Raw genomic sequence first — 19,539 nt, 5'->3', positions numbered from 1 at the left:
CAAAGGCTTTTCACCCGCACACATTTAACTCGTGCCCATTGCAATTGACCATAATGTTCCTCCCATTTTCACGAAATTGGATCGTGGTGGCAGTTACTTCTCCCTCAGGATAATGGGCTAACTTCAGCACCGTTGGTAAAACATGCCTAAGACCCTGGAACGTTCGAATAAATAATTTAATTTCCGCAAAAGCTGAAATTAACCTACACACTTTGTACTTTGCCTACATATTACTCATAACCTTCCCCTTATTTTCATCATGCAAATATAAAGAAAGTGAAGGTGCCTCGCTTAGTTCACTGAGGACATTAGGAAAACGTACTACGTACGTGCCTTGTGGAATACATAAAACCAGGCAGAAAACGAGTATTCAGTAATTATTTGCTACGATCATATTCCAGCCAGGAACGTTAAACCGTCTCCCCGCACACAACCCCTGAAATGGCCACCATTTACACATGTGTATTTGGTGTCACGCGTATACAATTACCCTAAGACCCTTGGAAACATGACGGATAACAGCCCGACCCAAGAAGGAATTAAATAAAATTTTCTGGAGTGGCAGCCTCACAGATACCAGAAGAGGTGAAGCCTTCTGGTAGGTGACAAGCAGGGCGCTTGCCTCTGCTTCCCACCTGAAAGCCTGCCGAGATAACTGGGAGCTCCATAGGTACAGTTCAACTGCTCTTGCTCTTTGAATGTAAATTATGGGCTATCTGTAAACTATAAGCTTGCTGTTTAGGCTAAAATATCACCTCTAGCTTAGCAGTAATATCATGATGTACCATGCAATTTGTCAAGACGTTCGAGTTTCATCCCAAAGTCAGTGACACAGAGAAACGCGTCTGCTCGGAAGCGCGAGGAAAACGCGGCCAGGCTTCACTTTAAGGATGTCATCTCCATTCTAGGCAATGATCCAAGCACTTGCCGAAGGTTGATGATGGTTCTCCCATTTTCACCAAATTTGATCTCAGTGGCAGTAAGTGTTCCTCCAGGACAACAGCTTAAATACTGCGCCGTTGGTCAAACAAGGATATAAGTTATAATGCTACGGAGCGCGTGAATACGTAATACGAAGAGTGCGTGAATACGAAGACTGTAGTTATAACCCACACACTTTTTACTTCAACTCGTTTAGTTCGCTGATGATACCGGGGAAACCTATACTACACCAGGGAAACCTAGACCGGCCGTGTCTCGGGAAACGTATATAGCTGTTATAACGTCTGTATGACGCTTTCGGGCACTTGCTTAAGAAATTTTGTGAAAAGGCTTTATTAATTGACCCTCTTGAAACTTTGCCGTTGTATCATGCATAAGATTCCCCTTATTTCCCAAAAATATCCAATTCGTGGCACATTGCGTTCATTCAGGATGATTGGGTAAACTTTCTGCGCGATTCGTAAAGTGCGCTTGTAAAGCTCTGGAACGCTTGTTAAAGTAATTTTCTAGAAAGACTGTAATAAAACAACACACATCAACCTTTCGATACACATCGCCATGGTACCCATTCTCTCTACCGCCTTTGACTCTCTCAAGACAGCGGGAAAACTTTGTAGGTGTTTCATTTAACGACAATAAACCGAAGGTTTAGCAATTTTCATTTAGCCTTTCATTAAGCTACACACTTCAAACTTTTTCTGCACATCTCCCCTAGCTGGCCCCACATTCCCTATAAATATAAACTGCGTTAATTATATACTTTTTTCAGGATACCGTGAATTATTTCATGAAGTCCGCTTGACTTATTCTGACATCGTACAGCTTGCTTTTTTCTATTATAACGTTGATCCTGCAGGTACTACAGGTGATCAGTCCTTGGGGCGACAGGTGACGTCTTCTTTCGGTTATCCCTATGCCCTTTCGATTAAAACTCGAAGCATTGCAGTAGCATGAGCATCTGGCTGTATATTTATCTAACGCTTTTATACGATCCAGTCGTCGAAGCAGAAGGTGACGAAGGTGCAAAAACCGACTCGAGCAGGTGGCTTTACTGATTGATGTCAACTTGTGTCGGCAGTTGTGCGTGTATGTACGTGCGCGGCGTCTCTCTTCTTTGTTGCCGTTTAATTTTTTCTACGTTCTCCTTCGGTACCCCTCATCCCCGTACCCCCTTTTCTTTAGGAAATCAGCTAAAATCAACTTTATGAAATAAGCTTGCCATCCTGCACCATGCGTTGTAGGGTGGCAAATTCTGTTCTAACTACCCTGGATTCCGCACCTTTCTGAAGTGCAACGCCCCCCCCCCCACCCCGTTTTTTATTCTCACTCCCCCCTATTCTCTCTATTTCTTACTCGCAAATTATTATGTTATCGAAAAAAAAAGGCGTAAGAACCAGTCGAAGCCACCCAACCGCGGAGACTGTATTTTCTTCTACATGCAAACACGAGAGGAAAACAAATCTCATCCAAAATTTAAAAAAAAAAACGTATAGATGTTGCAGTAAAACTTTGATTTGGGCGAGTCGGTTCATGGCTATTCAAAAGACGCAGCTCGACTGGGACGGAGACAAAGAAATAACACAAACCTCGTCACAAGCGCTGACCAACAGCTGGTTTTACTTGCACCGAAACCGGCCTATTTATGCGCAAAAGGCTTGCAATGTCAACAAAGATATGGTAAAGCAATGAAGGGGGCTAGTTGGCGGACGTTCATGATTATAATGCGCTTAGTGTTACACTAACGAAAGTGAAGGACAGGACGCGGACATACGTATAGCGCAATGTCGCGTTTCGCGCTACGTATGTCCGCATCCTGTCCTTCACTTTCGTTAGTGTAACACTAAGCGCAATATAATCATCAAAGATATAGTCACACACGATCAACCAAAAACAAGATGCCGCAAACATTTAAGAAGGCATTGCTAAATCCATAGAAACAGTAAGAACAACACATGCTCATCGAACATAGTTTACTATCGCCACGTATCTCAATGTTTAGCGCTAAGGCGAAGTCACTATGCAGAAAAAATGATAATGAAAACAAGGAACATGCGTACAGAAGAAGGTATATCCACACATTTGGCTTGAGCAGGCTTCTGTGACGAAAAAAAAAACTTTAAAAAGGGGGTGAAACATTTAAGACCTACACAAAAATTTGGAGAACGCTTATGCTTTGCTTTTAAGAGTGGAACGCGATAGAATTCAAAGATCCCTGACTATAGTACTTCTCACGCTTCCCGGCAACTGCAGCATATGTAACTGTAATGTTTACCGGGAAACGCTCGAGGCGAACGCTATGCACGAAGGCGGACTTTCTGGTCAAAACGCGGCCTCTTGCATGCATAGAGTTTCATACAATAATTATGGTATGAAACACCTATGCTTGCATGGGCCGCGATGCGGCGGAGGCGAGGCCATCTGGAGGTATTTCAATGAAGCGGGCGCGCCGCTCCGTGGACTACGCGCCGGCGTGCGCAAATGGCGGACGCCGTCTCCGGTCTGTGCATTGTAGAAACGCTGGAAAATGGGTTTGTTTGAGTTTTCGCGTAACAGAATTATCTTTTCTCGTATATTCAAATTGCCATGTCTATAAGTTGTGTGTAATTGTAGTTTATGATTTTTTCCACGTATTTTAGCTTGAGAAATTCAATTAGTTCAGTGAATTTCTTGCGTCACGTGAACGGCCTGGATATGTGTGGTTAGAAAATCGGTTTGCCCGACCGATGTCCGACGCCGGACGGTAGACGCCGGATTTTTTGCGACACGGGCTCCTAAAGCGTTAAAACCTTCAAGAAACTCGTTCTCAGTGTCATTAAAAAATATGGATGGCTTGCTGACGTACTTGTCCGCCTGTTCTCACGCATTCGTTTCAACGAACGTTGCCTTCACCTCATGGGATTTTCATTTCTCGGGGAAATCCGACACCGCACTCGTTCTGGAAAAGGTGTCAAAACAACTCCAATGCGTCCATATAAGCAGTGTAACGAGAGAGAGAGAGAGAGGAACGAACGCGGTGTGAGACTCTTTCGCCGAACGTTTCTTTCTCAGCGTTCCCGCGCGGGAGGTCCGTTCACCATTGTAGTGGATGAGCTATATGACCAATACAAGACCTCATTCATTTCTAGATCGGGTCGTCGGCTGTCGACGACTTCGCGGGGCCGTCGAAGTCGAGAGCAAGAAAACTTGGCCACGCGTGGCAGCGGAGCGCTGTGCGCACGGGCGTTCACTGTGTATAAAGACACGCGCACCGCTTCGCTTCCACTTGGATGGATGGTTGGATAGGTGGCTCGAAGAAAGAAGCCACGCGCCAGCGCACTCGGGAGCGAATCTCATTGGAAAAATTGAAAGAAGTCTATGCCCGTTTTCTCCTGAGCGGGCGTCTCAACCTGCAGCATTCAAATTTCCTTTCTTACTTTTTCTCTCTCTTTTTTTTTTTTTGTCTATACGGCGTCCGTCGTCTCACTCTCCTCTTCAAAAGCTGGGGCGTTCACCATCGGACACGCTCGGTTGGAGGATTCCTTTTCGCATGGCCGATTTGCCGCGCGTCCTTTTTCGCGCTGCGGGCATCACGATTTCACGCGGCGAACGCGAATTTAGGCGACTGCGCAATCGAAAGAAGTGGTGCTCTTCTTTATTTATCGTCGTTCTTTTTGTTTTTCGTTGCGAGTTTGCACGAGTGTCCATGTGCGCGCGCAATCGAAATAGCTTTACAGTCGGCATATCGTGTTCTTTTCGTCCGTTATTTCTTTCGCAATCGCAGAGAAGATAAAAAAAGGAGTTCGAAGGGAGACGACGGTATAATGCGCCGAGATATAATTGCGCTAGCGTACATTTGGCGCGGACCTGAACGTGCCGCAACGATCAAGACAACCGTGACGAACATTTCATGAAGGCAGCCTGAGTAACAAGTCATTACGCACTCTCCCCGACTTATATATATATATATATATATATATATATATATATATATATATATATATATATATATATATAGAGAGAGAGAGAGAGAGAGAGAGAGACGGTGATCTCTCCAGCTTGTGTAAACTGCCGAAGCAGTCGCCTTTCGCGCAGACAATGGTCTCAGTACGAGGAAGCAAGAAACGATGATCTGATCTCACGAACGCGGCGCTTCGGACCGCAGCGGGACGGAACGGCAAACTGATAAGAGCAGTAGCAGCAGCAATAGTATAGAAAAGAATACGACGAACGTGGTGGGTGGTTGATATATCTGAGACGTCGCTTGAGGTATACGCTTACGCGATCGAATAAAGGCTATGGGGCTACTAATTGCTCGCCCGCGTTGAGCGCAAGACACTGCGAGAAAAGATGAAGCGCGGTAATCGAATGGCGGCGCCCTGGTTTTCTTTAATCGTATAATGGACAGCGCGGGCACGTATAATGTTTGAAGCAGCGGCCATGTTCATTATGTTTCGAACGTGTACTGCTTTTAGCATAATACTTTAGGGGTACAACGGCCCGAATAATTATATTAAAATTATGGGGTTTTACGTGCCAAAACCACTTTCTGATTATGAGGCACGCCGTAGTGGTGGACTCAGGAAATTTCGACCACCTGGGGTTCTTTAACGTGCACCTAAATTTAAGTACACGGGTGTTTTCCATTTCGCCCCCATCGAAATGCGGCCGTCGTGACCGGGATTCGATCCCGCGACCTCGTGCTCAGCAGCCTAACACCATAGCCACTGAGCAACCACGGCGGGTCCGAATAATTATATAAGCGTGTGTATAATGCTTGGGATATTATATGCGCATCCTTTGGGTATGTACAGCTTAAAATTAAGAAAAATTATATATGCATATGGAGAGAACATGACCTCAGCTCTTCGCAGACCTCAGCTGTTCGCAGTTTTTCATGAGCGCGGAAGAATCCTGCGAATACACTCAAAGTGCCTCGAACGGAAATTTTGCGTACATTCGCGGGCTTGCGGATTTACGAAGTTCGCGCTTGTCCTGTCCATGTCTCCTGGTATAAAATGGTTTGTGCTTGTATACTTGCGCAGTTGAGCTTGTTCACGGAAGTGCGCCGACAACAGCCTGTCACGGTAGCCCTTGGCAGAGGCACAGTAACTTACGCTCGAGAGCACTTATAACGCTAAACAGCCACAACACAGATATGGACGGCGCGCATATAATATGTACCACGGCACACCGTATAATGTCAACGCGTTGCCTACAGACGCCGCTGAAAAATCAGGCGACCTGATCGGCGGTATAATTGGCTCGGCGGCTCCGCTCTGCCAGCACTAATTAGGCATAAAAAATAAAAATATATAACGAAGAAAAGGTGTCGTTATATATACGGCCGCAGGCCGTGCTTTCTGCAGGAAACCGGAAGCAAGAGAACACGTGATCACAAGCCATTCGGACACGGCCTTGTATTCTGTACGCAGAACCGAGTTCTGGAGCTCTTTCAGGGCGGTCATATGTCCCGAAGAGACGAACGTCGCATGCCTGTGGCATACTTACCTCCTGCCTATATAGTGATGATAAAATATGAATATTTTGCGAGGAATATAAAAATTTGTTCAATCATTTCGTCACACGCCGTGGTGGTCTAGTGGCTATGGCATTCTGATGCTGAGCGCGAGGTCTCGGCCTCGATTCCCAACCACGGTGACAACGTTCCGCTGGAACTGGAATGCAATAACGCTCGTATTACTTGAATTTGGCTGCGCATTGAAGAAGTACAGGCAATCAAAATTAATCTGCAGCCTTCCATTGTTTATATACAGCGTCCCTCATGATACTCCGCGCAGTGTCGGGAACGGTTAAACGACGTATAGTTCGATTAAGTCTTAACCATATTTTGTTTCTCTTCACAGAGCTTTCAAATCATCTGGATGGCGAGCAAGTAATCGCCGCTGTAGGAAACTCGGGATCGTGTCGTTCTTCAGCTTGGAAACATCCACAATCGCAACGTATATGTGCACCTTTACAGTCATCTGACTATATAGGTTCGATCAATGTCACGACTTACACCGAAAGGGAGCCGAAGAAAGATTGTCGAAAAGAAACGATAGAAAGAAACGATAGTGAGGCATCGATCTTACTTATAGGCTATAATAGCAGAGTTCGGCGGGTTAGAAGAGACGAGCTCGGACAGCGAAGACGCCCTGCAGGAAAGTGACTACATACGTTCAGCTTTTGTGTACATTACGGCTATATGTAGGCCAATGCCACAGCGCGCCGCCTTGCGCTTTTCTATCTTTCGTACAGTATGCATTCATTTAATGCTCACGAACTGTCCTCAAGACGCGCGCAGCGCACAGTAACATATAAAATATATTTGCGCACCAACTTTCCACTTCACACACCATAGCCTTCTCCCCTCTGCCTCTTACCAGTCATTATATACGCGCACAATTTTCTTTCCTTCTTCCTTCCTTTCTTTTTTTCTTTCTTTCTTTCTTTCTTTCTTTCTTTCAAGACAGCTTGTCTGGCGTCGCGCAGTTTTGGGGCATAACCTGAACAGGAACCTCGACACAAGGGACCCTCAAGCTATATAACGCTTTCAAATTTTGCGCCGAGACTTTTGTTCTTTCTCTGCGTATACTTTTGCTCTTAATGGAGTCAACGCCGACGGTTACGGCTCCGCCTAACGAAAAAAAAAAAAAGAAAGCCAAGCTGTGCTTTCGGGCGTTCGTTCTACCCCCGGTGAGCTTTGCAGGCACATAGAAAGGCATGCATCTAGGATAGCGCCTTCATGCGTGCCAGCCGACAATTCTGTTATACTATACCTCGCTCTCGAAAGCACGCGGTGCCATATATTAGCCCGCTTGACCCCCTGGAACAACGCACGAGCGACCGCGAAGCGCACACATCAAGAAAGCGAGGCGGCGGCGATTTGGATGCAAACTGCCGACGAAGACGCTGAAAAGAGAAGAAGAAAAAAAAAAAAACTATAGTGTGTGGAGTGAAACTGAGGTGGAAACAGCGGCAGAGGTAAATGTGCGCGTGTGGGTACGTTTGAAGAAGCAAGAACTGGCTGGGAAAGAGAGAGAGTCTGGGTTAATGACGCGACTGTGACTCCCTTCTTGGCCTCGGGAGTGAATGCCCAGATACGTCTGCTTCGCGCACATTGCATGCTTGCCCGGAGTGGACGGTGGACCCACGCGACGACCACTCTCCTCTAAGCTCCCGACTTGGTGAGGTGAATAACGCTGTCACTGTCGCAATGTCTTCCGTATACCATATACGTTCACCATCATGCCAACGAAAGAAAGAAAGAAAGAAAGAAAGAAAGAAAGAAAGAAAGAAAGAAAGAAAGAAAGAAAGAAGTACGTGATGCCTTCGAGTCGCGCCTTCGGGGAGACTTCGCGAGCCGCATCGCGTGCAGTTGCGTAAACGCCTTTTCCTTAAGCGCGTCTTTGCAACACGTATTCGGAGCGGGCAGCGAGCAGATTGAGCCGAGGATTGCGTGTCACATCCCTCAAGCTCGCGGAAAACCGCCGAGACCGCGCGACAGTTATGGAAGCGCTAAACGGCGAATGGGTTATAGGTCTTCGACCTCTGCGCGTGCATTCATGCGCTCTGCGGGGAGAGTTCTGTCTGCTCGACGAGGCAATGGCCTTTCTTTTTTCAGGCTTGCGCTGCAGTAGCACGGAAACGCGGGCTTTAGTAAAATGTAGCTTTTGCGGTGGCGTATATGTATACAGCGTCTTCAAAGAGTATAGTATCGGACACTTTAGTGGTGCTGCACGGTATGGGAGCTAGTCACGTGGGGGGATTGGTTTCGTGTAGATACTCCCATTTGCGAATGCGAAAGTAGCGCACTGCTTGAAATTGTCAAATTCGATTGTGAATATATCGGAACCCAAGCGCTCTAGGAGAATCAGACATAATGAACTTGGCTTCGAATACGATTGTCTTCAAGTTTCTGACATAAACATATACCGTAGTTGCAACTTTTCAAAAGATAGTTAAACATATTTTTATTAATATATTTGCTCACTCTTCTTTTTCGCGAGAAACCCGCCGTGGTTGCTCAGTGGCTATGGTGTTAGACTGCTGAGCACGAGGTCGCGGGATCGAATCCCGGCCACGGCGGCCGCATTTCGATGGGGGCGAAAGGCGAGAACACCCGTGTACTTAGATTTAGGTGCACGTTAAAGAACCCCAGGTGGTCAAAATTTCCGGAGTCCTCCACTACGGCGTGCCTCATAATCAGAAAGTGGTTTTGGCACGTAAAACCCCAAATATTATTATTATTATTATTTTTCGCGAAAGTCTACCTCGCGAAAATGCGTCTACCTAAGAGCATAAACCGCCTGCAAAGCACATTTACGTACAGCTAGCATAGCGTTTTTATTGACTGCTCATATTTTAGCTTTGGAGGCACTGTATATTTTCAGGGTTGAAAAATAAAAATAAAGGGGGGGGGGGAGGTGTTTAGCATTAGAGATGGGAAGAGATGGGGAGAAATGGGAAGATGGGAATGAATGAGTGAGTGAGTGAGTGAAATAACTTTATTAGGTCCAGAGAAGACGCAGGGGAGACCCCGCGCCACCCGGCTAGTCCCACATAGGGACTAGCCGGGTAGCGAATCGTTACACACAACAAAGTTCCATGTGGAAAGAACAACGACCAGAACAAGCATGTTCGCAAAATTAAAAAAAAAAAAACACGTTGCAGGTCCAGTATGAGTATAGAGTGCCTGTACGAGGGAGAGAATGGGAAGGAAAGGCAGCGAGGTCAAACAGGTGAATCGTTACGCATTACAAAGTTACATGTGGAAAGAACAACGACCAGAACAAGCATGTTCGCAAAATTAAAAAAAAACACGTTGCAGGTCCAGTATGAGTATAGAGTGCCTGTACGAGGGAGAGAATGGGAAGGAAAGGCAGCGAGGTCAAACAGGTGCACGTCCGGTTTGCTACATTGCGCAGGGAAAAGGGGGTTCGGGGACGAAAAGAAAAGAAAAAAAAGACGGGAGAAGAAACACTGAAGGTGTCTACTGTACCGGGGGTGCACGTTAAATCACCTGGATTAGAGCCCATTCACTGTGAGAACAGTTCTTGGACCGCAGCCACATTCACAAGCCCAGAAAGTGATACGTGCATTACTGTAGTTCCTGAAGTCGACATACCTCAATGAGCGACTGAATACTTTCGGTGTCCTGCGAGACACATATGAATGGCCTGGAAGGGAAGATACATGGCTCCATCAATAAAATCAATAATGCTGCAGAGGGTCCACGTGCGATGACATTCATAGGTGGTAATGTCAAATCTAAGCCATTGTATATGTGAAAAACTCGTATAAGGTGCCCTCAAACAAAGAAACAAGCAAACAAACAAACACAAAAATTCAATTTTCTAGGATACCATCAGTCGTAAACCAGTTTCTTTCCTAAGCCTTCGCACATATATAGGGCGTTTCCGAATATTTAGGTGTCAGTGAGGGCAGCAACGGAAGATGATTCCATTTAGCGCGGATTCCTCGTATTTTACCCAATTTACTATTTTACCACATTTATTTACCACATGTATTTTACCACACGCACACGCACACGCACGCACACGCACGCATGCACGCACGCACGCACGCACGCACGCACGCACGCACACACGCACGCACACACACACGCACACACACACACACACACACACACGCACGCACACACACACACACACACACACACACACACACACACACACACACACACACACACACACACACACACACACACACACACACACACACACACACACACACACACAAAGAACACTTCTAAAGCATGCTCACCACGCGAAGCACGCAAAAGCGGAAATGAGGTGAAAGAATGGTGAAACCAAAGATTTACAATATAGACTGCTTGCGAATTATGACTTGCATGGTGTAACACACACTTGGTGTAACTAACACAGCTTCGCTGTTCGACCAGCTTCACGTACTGGCAGGGACAGTGATTTTTATTAAAATGACAAGCGGTGTAACCTACTACATTGTATATCTGACAGGAACACAAAGTGACCGGAGGTGTACGTGTCCACCACTTTGCGTCGCTTGTTCCCCTACGACACGAACGACCCACTATAGCCGAGAGTTTAACCAATGGTTTAACTAATTCTGAATGCTCTTTATTACCTAGTCGGCCTGTATATAACTTCCACGCTTTCGTGCTCCCGTTGCAGTAACTCGTAGTATAGACAGCAACACGGAAGGTGTATGTGTGTGCTCTTCGGCGTCGTCGTTTATCCCACGACACCTGGCGAGACTCGTCCACACAGCCCGTCGCCCGGTCGACGCGTTGCGGTCGCGGTGCGGCCCGATTAGGAGCCGCTCTTTCGACGCGTGCGCTGCCATCGGCCGAGAACGGCGAGAATTCTTTCCCGCTCCGGGGGCGGTGTCTGCGCACTCGCGGGCCTTGATTAATGACCGACGCGTCCCTTGCGGGCATGCCTGGAAGCTCGGCCCCGTTCGCCGCGTAAAGTGGCGCGTGCTCTCCCTGTGTGTGCGTGCGTATATATATATATATATATATATATATATATATATATATATATATATATATATATATATATACGTAAGCATGCGCGTTTTGAGCGTGCAGGCATCACGCAAGCGCTTGTTGGTGCGAGTTGAAAGATGCAAGTTTTGGTTGGTGCCGCGTTGGTGCCGCAGCCAATTCAGTCGGAACGGTACGAAATCAATCCGGTGCTCAAAAAAGATAAAAAAATAAAATAAAGGCTATATTAGACTTTCGGAGCACTGCATTCAGCACGGCATCCGTTTCACAGTGTTGCGGCTCTGAAAATATTTACACCCTGAAGGGTGCTGGTTCGTCTTATCATGGCTGAAACTCTTACCTTTAGCGCTGCAAAGGATATTGCACGCGGCAGCAAGCTCAAACTACACCTGTGACGGGAACTGAAACTGAATTCTCAAGGAGTATATCGAGCTGGAGGTGACTGCTGGGAGAGGTGAATAATTAATAGGAAGCAGAGATTGAGTCAGTGTATATACTTGGTGTGCTCTTTTTTTTCGTACACCTAAGTTGCCACCCTAACGAGCCACTTTTCGTCGGTGACATACTAAGTATGCGGAGACCAATACGCACGCTGTCCGCATTAGAGGAATTGTATATGGATTCACCAGCCAATTACGTTCGCGAAGCGAAACTGAACTTCGTTCAATATCGGCGTTCCTCGGGAACTGTTTGAGATCGCAGACACAGAAGGGAGCTGCTGCAGCGCCATGGTTTTGCTGGCGGAGCTCGAAATGAATGTTTACGTCGTGACCGAGTGGGCCCACTACGCTGTGCAGTAAGCGCAGCCGCGCGCCTTCTTCGCAAACTTGCAGCTTTCACAAAATGCTCGACGGGAGCCGTCATGTCCAAAGTTCTACTGTGGCAGACACTTGCTTGCCGATCTGTCTGAGATGACCAGCAAGGAGCATGGGGAAGAATTTACACGTTCAGCACAAATAAGAGCGAGGCACAAAGAGTGACACTCACCGCGCTCTGTGCGGGCGCCATTCATACTGTGTGTCTCATCCTTGTGCGTGCTGATACGTATAGGAGGTCGTGCATCACCAACTAGACAAAGCCACCGCCCTAGCAGGTGAATTAATTTCTGGGGTTTTACGTGTCAAAAACGTAAGATGGTTATGTTTCACGCCGTAGTGGGGGACTGCGGATTAATTTTGACCACCCGGGGTCCTTTAACGCGAACCCAATGCACGGTACACGTTTTTTTTTGTTTTTTTGTTTTTCATATCGCCCCCATCGGAATACGGCCGCCGCGGACGGGGTTCGATCCCGCGTTCTCGAGGCTTAGCCGCTCAACGCCAAAGCCACTATGCTCCACCACGGTGGGTGAAGAACGCTATATTGCGCATCAGATTCCCGCCGTGGTTGCTCAGTGGCTATGGTGTTGGGCTGCTGAGCACGAGGCCGCGGGATCGAATCCCGGCCACGGCGGCCGCATTTCAAGGGGGGCGAAATGCGAAAACACCCGTGTACTTAGATTTACGTTCACGTAAAGGAACCCCAGGTGGTCGAAATTTCTGGAGTCCTCCACTACGGCGTGCCTCATATTCAGAAAGTGGTTTTGGCACATAAAACCCCATAATTTAATTTCTTTAATTGCGCATACGGATGGCATGGTCTGAAAAGCAGGTGGACTACAGTTGGCAGCTGTGGAGAAGGTTTTAACCGTTTATGAGCATTCGGAGAAAAAAGTACTCATAATCTCCGACAAATCCAACGGCGACCACATCGCCGTGTGGTTAAGCGAACAGTATACGGAGCCCGCATACAAGTCTTGCATCAAGGAACGACGAGCGCCAACGATGGCGTCTCTCTGGCGTTTTGCGCATGTGGCTGCGCGAGCCGCCAGCGTTCATGATGGAAGTCACTTAAAAAGCCTTACGTGATTTGAATGCGAAAGTATTACGACTTTTCTAATTAAGCGGTTGCGTCCATGATATGTGACGTCATACATTGTTACGTGTCCTCCACAATTCTACCTTAATCCCCCTTAATCCAGTTTAAACCACCTTAATACACCTTGCGATAATTTGTACCTACCTTAATCCATCTTAATCTACCTTCCTCTAATTTGTATGAACCTTAATCCAATTTAATCCACCTTAATCCACTTTAATTCACGTTACTACACCTCAAGTCACCTTACTCTAACTTGTTATAACCTTAATTATGTATTACTACTGACGTAATACATACAAGACGCTGATGACATCTCTGATGATGATGATGATGATGATGGTGGTGGTGGTGGTGGTGGTGGTTTTTGGTACCACTCGTTGCCTACAACGCCGGCTTTCCTGCCTCACGGGACACGTAATGCTTTCGCATTAAAACCGGGCAAGACGCGCGCTCGAAACGCTGGGAAACCTACGCAGCAGTTAGGCTCACACGTTGCGAAAAAGTGCAGCGAGCAGCCGTTGCACGAGGAGACAGATGGATACGCAGTGAGCGCTCGGCACCTTCTCGAGCGTGCCGTACACCCGTTGCGAGCAAAGGACGCCCGTATAGGAACGCGCACACCCACCGTGGCGATTACGTGTACACAAACGCGACTGGGGGAGGGGAGTGGAGACCGTGAAATTCGGGCTTGATCGTCGCCCCGCTGAATGCGCGCTTTCTTTCTCGAGGGCACTCCAGTGGTCGATCAATCGTCGCGCCCCCGTGCTCGCACAACCGTAGCATTACACAGCCTGCTCATGTCGCCGAGGTTGAAAATGGGCTACATCGCCTGCGGCTGCCGCCTGCGGCCGTCTCGGTATAGTTCCACGCAGCGTCGAGGGTCCATCAGTTGCGGGGCCGGTGTACCAGGCAGTATGTAGGCCGAACTGAAAGGAAGCAACGTTCGTGTGTCTCTGTGCGCATGTGCGTCTGTGCACGTATTAGTCCGCGCTTCTATAGCCCCTCCTGTCTAATGAATCACAATATCAGAACAATTAAAAACACATTATGGGGTTTTACGCGCCAGAACCACGATCTGATTATGAGGCATGTCGTAGTGGGGGACCCCCGAAATTTGGATCACCTGGGGTTCTTTAACGGGTACCTAAGTCTAAGTACACGGGTGTTTTCGCATTTCGCCCTCATCGAAATGCGGCCGCCGTAGCCGGAATTCGGTCCCGCGACGTCGTGCGTAGCAGCCCAGGACCATAGCCACTAAGCAACCACGGTGGATATCTGAACAATGTGAAGTGTGTGATAGCTGAAGGCTCACTCACTCACTCACTCACTCACTCACTCACTCACTCACTCACTCACTCACTCACTCACTCACTCACTCACTCACTCACTCACTCACTCACTCACTCACTCTTTAAGACTCTTTAACATTGCAAGTTTTGTGTCGAGATGGTTTTAATAATTTGGCGTTAAAGAAGTTGACCACTGTAGCGGGAAAAGTGAAGGTCAATGTTCTCCTTTTTGGAATTTCGCGCGCTAAGCGCAGCGTCCGTTCGTCAGTGTTATGTCAATGATTTCAAATAATTTTCGCGTGTATCTGGCTGTATATGTGCGATGAACGTTCTCAAAACTCGCTCGCTTGAGTTACTGCTTCTTCTGTAGAATGAAAAGTATAACGCGTTTATTCCCTTTTTCATTTATTATTATTATTATTATTATTATTATTATTATTATTATTATTATTATTATTATTATTACGAAGGCATAAATTAGTCCTGAACAGATGCTGTTCAACTCCCTGACGTCAGGGACAGCTATAGTGCGGCAATTACGAGCAGGCGTCGCCACCCGCCTTGATATCCTATAGGCGTATGAAGCGAAAATATTTTTTGTGTTTCTCCAGAATCTTACACAGTGCTTACTCAGGCAAATCACTTATCTTTTTTTTCTTTTTAATTACGGAGTTGTGTGCTGTAGCCCTCTCAACCTCCTTTAAAAGAAATGGTATCCAACCCGAAATACAGCTTCAGGCTATACGTGACGTGCCAAGTCGCCGTCGTTCCAGCAAGTGCGCAGCACGCGGGAGGCGCTCCTAATGTATGCGGTGTCGGTAGCTGGCCCCCTGTAATACATAACGCATAATTTTCCACCCGCGCCAGGCAGCAGCAGCGACCGCTCCTTCCCTTTTCGCAGATTCACATACAGACTTTCAGAGACGCGTTGCACGCAATTAATGAGACGGCCGATCCACTCACGAGGATGGGGAGCAGTTCTACACACACATGTGCGCGCTTGCTCGGTCGCTCCTCTCGTCCGCAGCCGGCGGCCGATATCGTACGCCCCGATCGCCCGACGCGTCGTGTGTCCAGCAGCGGCCGAAGAAGTCATTCCTCCGGGCGCCCCATCCGATCCAATCGGGTCGCGCCCGAAGATGCATGCGCGCTCGGCTATTTCGGGCTCGGGCGGGCGAGTCTGCATGGACCTTTCCGCTTTCTGTGCCCGTGCGTTTACTCGCTCCGTTCTTTCTCCTCGGACATGTAATGTTATGGGCCAGTGGAGCGTGGCGCCGCTAGCATGACGCAACTGCGCGCGAGGCGTCTCGACTGAAAGTTTGCACGTCGGTGTGGCGCGTCGGCGCGGCTTGACTTGGCTTTCACACATGCCCGCACCTGCGTACAGGCCGGTTCCCTTCCCATATATAAATGCGAATCGCGCGAGCTCGAGCGGCGGCATGAGCGCATGCCGGTAATGGGCATGGACGCACTGAGCCACACTTGGCTCCCTTCCCCTAACACCCGCTTCCCCGAGTATAGGCCGCGCGAGTCATCATTTAAATATATTATTTTTTCTCTCTCTTTCTCTCTACGTCATGGCGCGCGCGCGGCCCTTGCATGCAGCGCGGACGTTGACGCGTGCTGTGCAGCGAGCGGGACTTGCGCTGCGAGTGACCGGGATCTGAATTCTTCCGGAAAAAGGACTCGCAGGAATCCCGCGTACGCGCGCGTCGGTCGGTCGGTCGCCGGCAGCACTGTTTCGAGCGCTTTGTTTGTCCACTCGGCTGTTTCCGTTGGCAGCGAGTTTCGCAACGCCGCGTCTTTTAGGTCGTATTTGCGTGCAGTGGCCTATCTCTCGCGGGAACCCTATAAGCTATGTAAATTGTCAGCGCGCAAGGAGTGATTCGGAAGGAAGGCGTGGCTTGACAGGACTCCTCGAGGAGATGGGAATAAAACGGAAGTTCGGTGCAGTGAAAAACACAAGAATGGAACTAATGTGGAGCGGAAAATATCTACAGCCTATACCGGCAGCTGAATCTATTATTATTTTTTTTTTGTCGTAAGTCAGGAATATTGCATGTGCACAGGCTTGCTCCGCGACGCTTTTCTTTCAGCGGTTCACTCGCGGTGAAGTTGCTAGCGGGTGGTTATAAAACGCCGTGGGAACAGGTTGCGTTTTTTTTTTTTTTTTTTTGCTGTCGGCTAAAGTAGTCTGTAACGCTTTGTTGTAATGCTTCAAGTAACGCTTTATTATCATCGCTTGGAATGAGATGCAGCCAATTTTACATTATCCAATATCCCTTGCAGCGATTTACGTCTGGAAGTTTCGCATGACGCGTTCCACATGAGGCCCGGGGGCAGTCACATCAAACGGCACCGGACGGACCTGCGCTCTAGACGGGCGAAACATTATGAAGCAACAACTTTTTATAATTGTTTCCTTCACGCACTCTTTTAAGGGCCGTGCCTTATTAATGACCATCATCTTGAATTTAATTGAATTCTGAGGTTTTACGTGCCTAAAAGAAAGGGCAGAAAACACGATTTGATTATGAGGCACGCGGTAGCGGGGGACTCCGGATTAATTTTGACCGCCAGGGAATCTTTAACATGCCCTCGATGCGCGGGACACGGGCGGCTCGTTGTACTTGTACTTTCCACGGTTTAGTTGTTCATTAGCACTATGCACAAACGGCATCAAAGGACAAAACAATTCATTCTTAAAGATAGGTTACGAAAGAAATGCATCAAGGCGCATACGAACGCAGGAACTTCACGTGGGAACCAGACACTCCCTACAGGAGCCACGTTTAAGCTCTTCAAATGTTGGTATCTACATTGTTCAGAAACTCCAACTGCTTCATTTCATGAGAAGCCTTGCAGAAGGTCACATCTTGATTCGAAGAAAATGCATTCGTGGCGCTTGAAACCTGACATTCCTATTGCCGCAAGGATAGTTTTCAACGACGTGCGAATACCTTTCGTACAGGGTGCTAATTCTTTTCTTATAGAATGTAATTTTTTTTTTACTGTGTTCTCATTTTTTCGCACGCACCCTTACTATAGGGTGTTTCGAGCAAAATTGGCGCTGAATGGGTATACTGAAGGGTGCAAAGTTGCTGATGCACTGATTTGGACCCCACATTTGTCGGCTATAACATTCACGTATACAGCGTAACCCGCGCACTGCATGGGAGAACAGCGAAAGCTGCAGGCCTACTCGACGGCCCATCCTTTCCCTGTATTCAATTAACTCTCAGTGGGCCGAACTCTCTCAGCACCTCGCACGCTATTTACCACCTGCCGGTCGGACGTCGTCGCACCCACAATACCCCAACGGCGCGAAGCGCCGACAAAGGGGAAAGCGCTGTGTGTGTATACCACGGTGTAAGAAGTATACAGTCGGCCCGAAGGCATGCTGGGGGGGAGGGGGTGGGCGCTGCGTCGACCACGTGCACTTTCTGTCGGGCAAGCACGACGCACGCGAGACCATTTCTCGCGCTCGTAATACGAAGCGCACGAGCGCGCCCACGTATGCATGTACGCGCGATGTACGGGCCCACGATATATGTAGACATATCTTTCGCGTGCGCATTCCTCCTGGACATAAAAAAAAAAATATTGGCTCGCGGTCGGACGCCGAGTGGTGTAACGGCGCGCCCACGTATAACGCAAGTATAGGTCGGTCAGTGAGAGCGCGCCTGCGTACACGTACAGATGCGCAGCGATCGAGAAAAATGCAGGCGTGCAAAGACGCGCATATAGGAGCGAGCCTCACCCACGACCGGAGTAATTTCTGCCGAGATCAGCGGCGGCGGCTGCAGCAGCAGCGCGCGCGCGTCGTTTTCGATTTCCATTTATATCGCGCTGGCATTTACCGCGCGGCGTGCCCTAAAGAATCCGCGCCGCCGCAGAGAGTGTATACAGTATACGCAAACCCCGCTTGGCGGCGTGGGTAATGAATGTCGTTTCGACCTAACAGAGCCGAAACAAGCACGAGCACTACCTGTACACCGCGCGCACACCCGCGACGCTCGTTTCTTGGTTGCGACGCTCGCGCAAACGAGCAAACGTGCGCCCTACACAGATAGACGAGAAGAAGGACAGTCCTTAATCGCATCTCGAGAGAAAAAAAAAAAAGTTGAGTATAGCTGCGCTTGCTGTGGCTATCCTTGCTCTGCTTGGGTTGATACGAAGCGCGGTGCGGGGGCCGGTTGTATGTATGTACACACGAGGCCACTGCTTTCTCTCTGTTTTTGCTTGCTTTTTACGCGTCCTCGTGGCGTCTCGCTGTATTTCAGCGCTATGCGGCGGGGACTGCGATACGGGAAGATAGCTGCGTGCTTCGCGCAGGTGCATAACAAATACGTCTTCTCCCGAGGCCATGAATACAAATGACCCGTTCCGGCTGCTATATATGCATATGCCTACATAAGAACGCCATGCGCACAGAATGTGTCGTCGCTTGTGTGAAACTGTGCCCCGATGCTACAATTCCTTGACGGTCGGACCTGTCGGCAACACGGGACCGGTTTTGCGGGAGCTATAGCGGGACAGCAATTTTGTAATCACGCAGCCTGAACTGGCGCAACCCAGCGCCCGCGAACTATATAGCACCTGATATATATATGGCGCTGAAGAAGTGGCGCTCGCACGATTTCCCTCGCCATCATTTCCACTTACTCGACTCTTCCTACGCAACTGCGCACCTGTTACCTAATTTTCCGCGACGTGAAGAACACTATACTGACCATATACTACGTCGCTCATGCTCTGGCGGTAAATTAACCATGTGCACGTAATCAAATTCTCGATGGAAACGAACGATAGCGCCTATTGCAAGGTCTGCGATTGCGAAGAGTCTAAATAGGGTGTCTCAACTAACTTTAGCCAACATGTTCGTCAAAAAAAGAAGAA

Source organism: Dermacentor variabilis, chromosome 4 (assembly GCF_050947875.1).
Source record: "Dermacentor variabilis isolate Ectoservices chromosome 4, ASM5094787v1, whole genome shotgun sequence".
Classification (NCBI taxonomy): domain Eukaryota; kingdom Metazoa; phylum Arthropoda; class Arachnida; order Ixodida; family Ixodidae; genus Dermacentor; species Dermacentor variabilis.
This window is presented reverse-complemented; position numbering follows the sequence as displayed.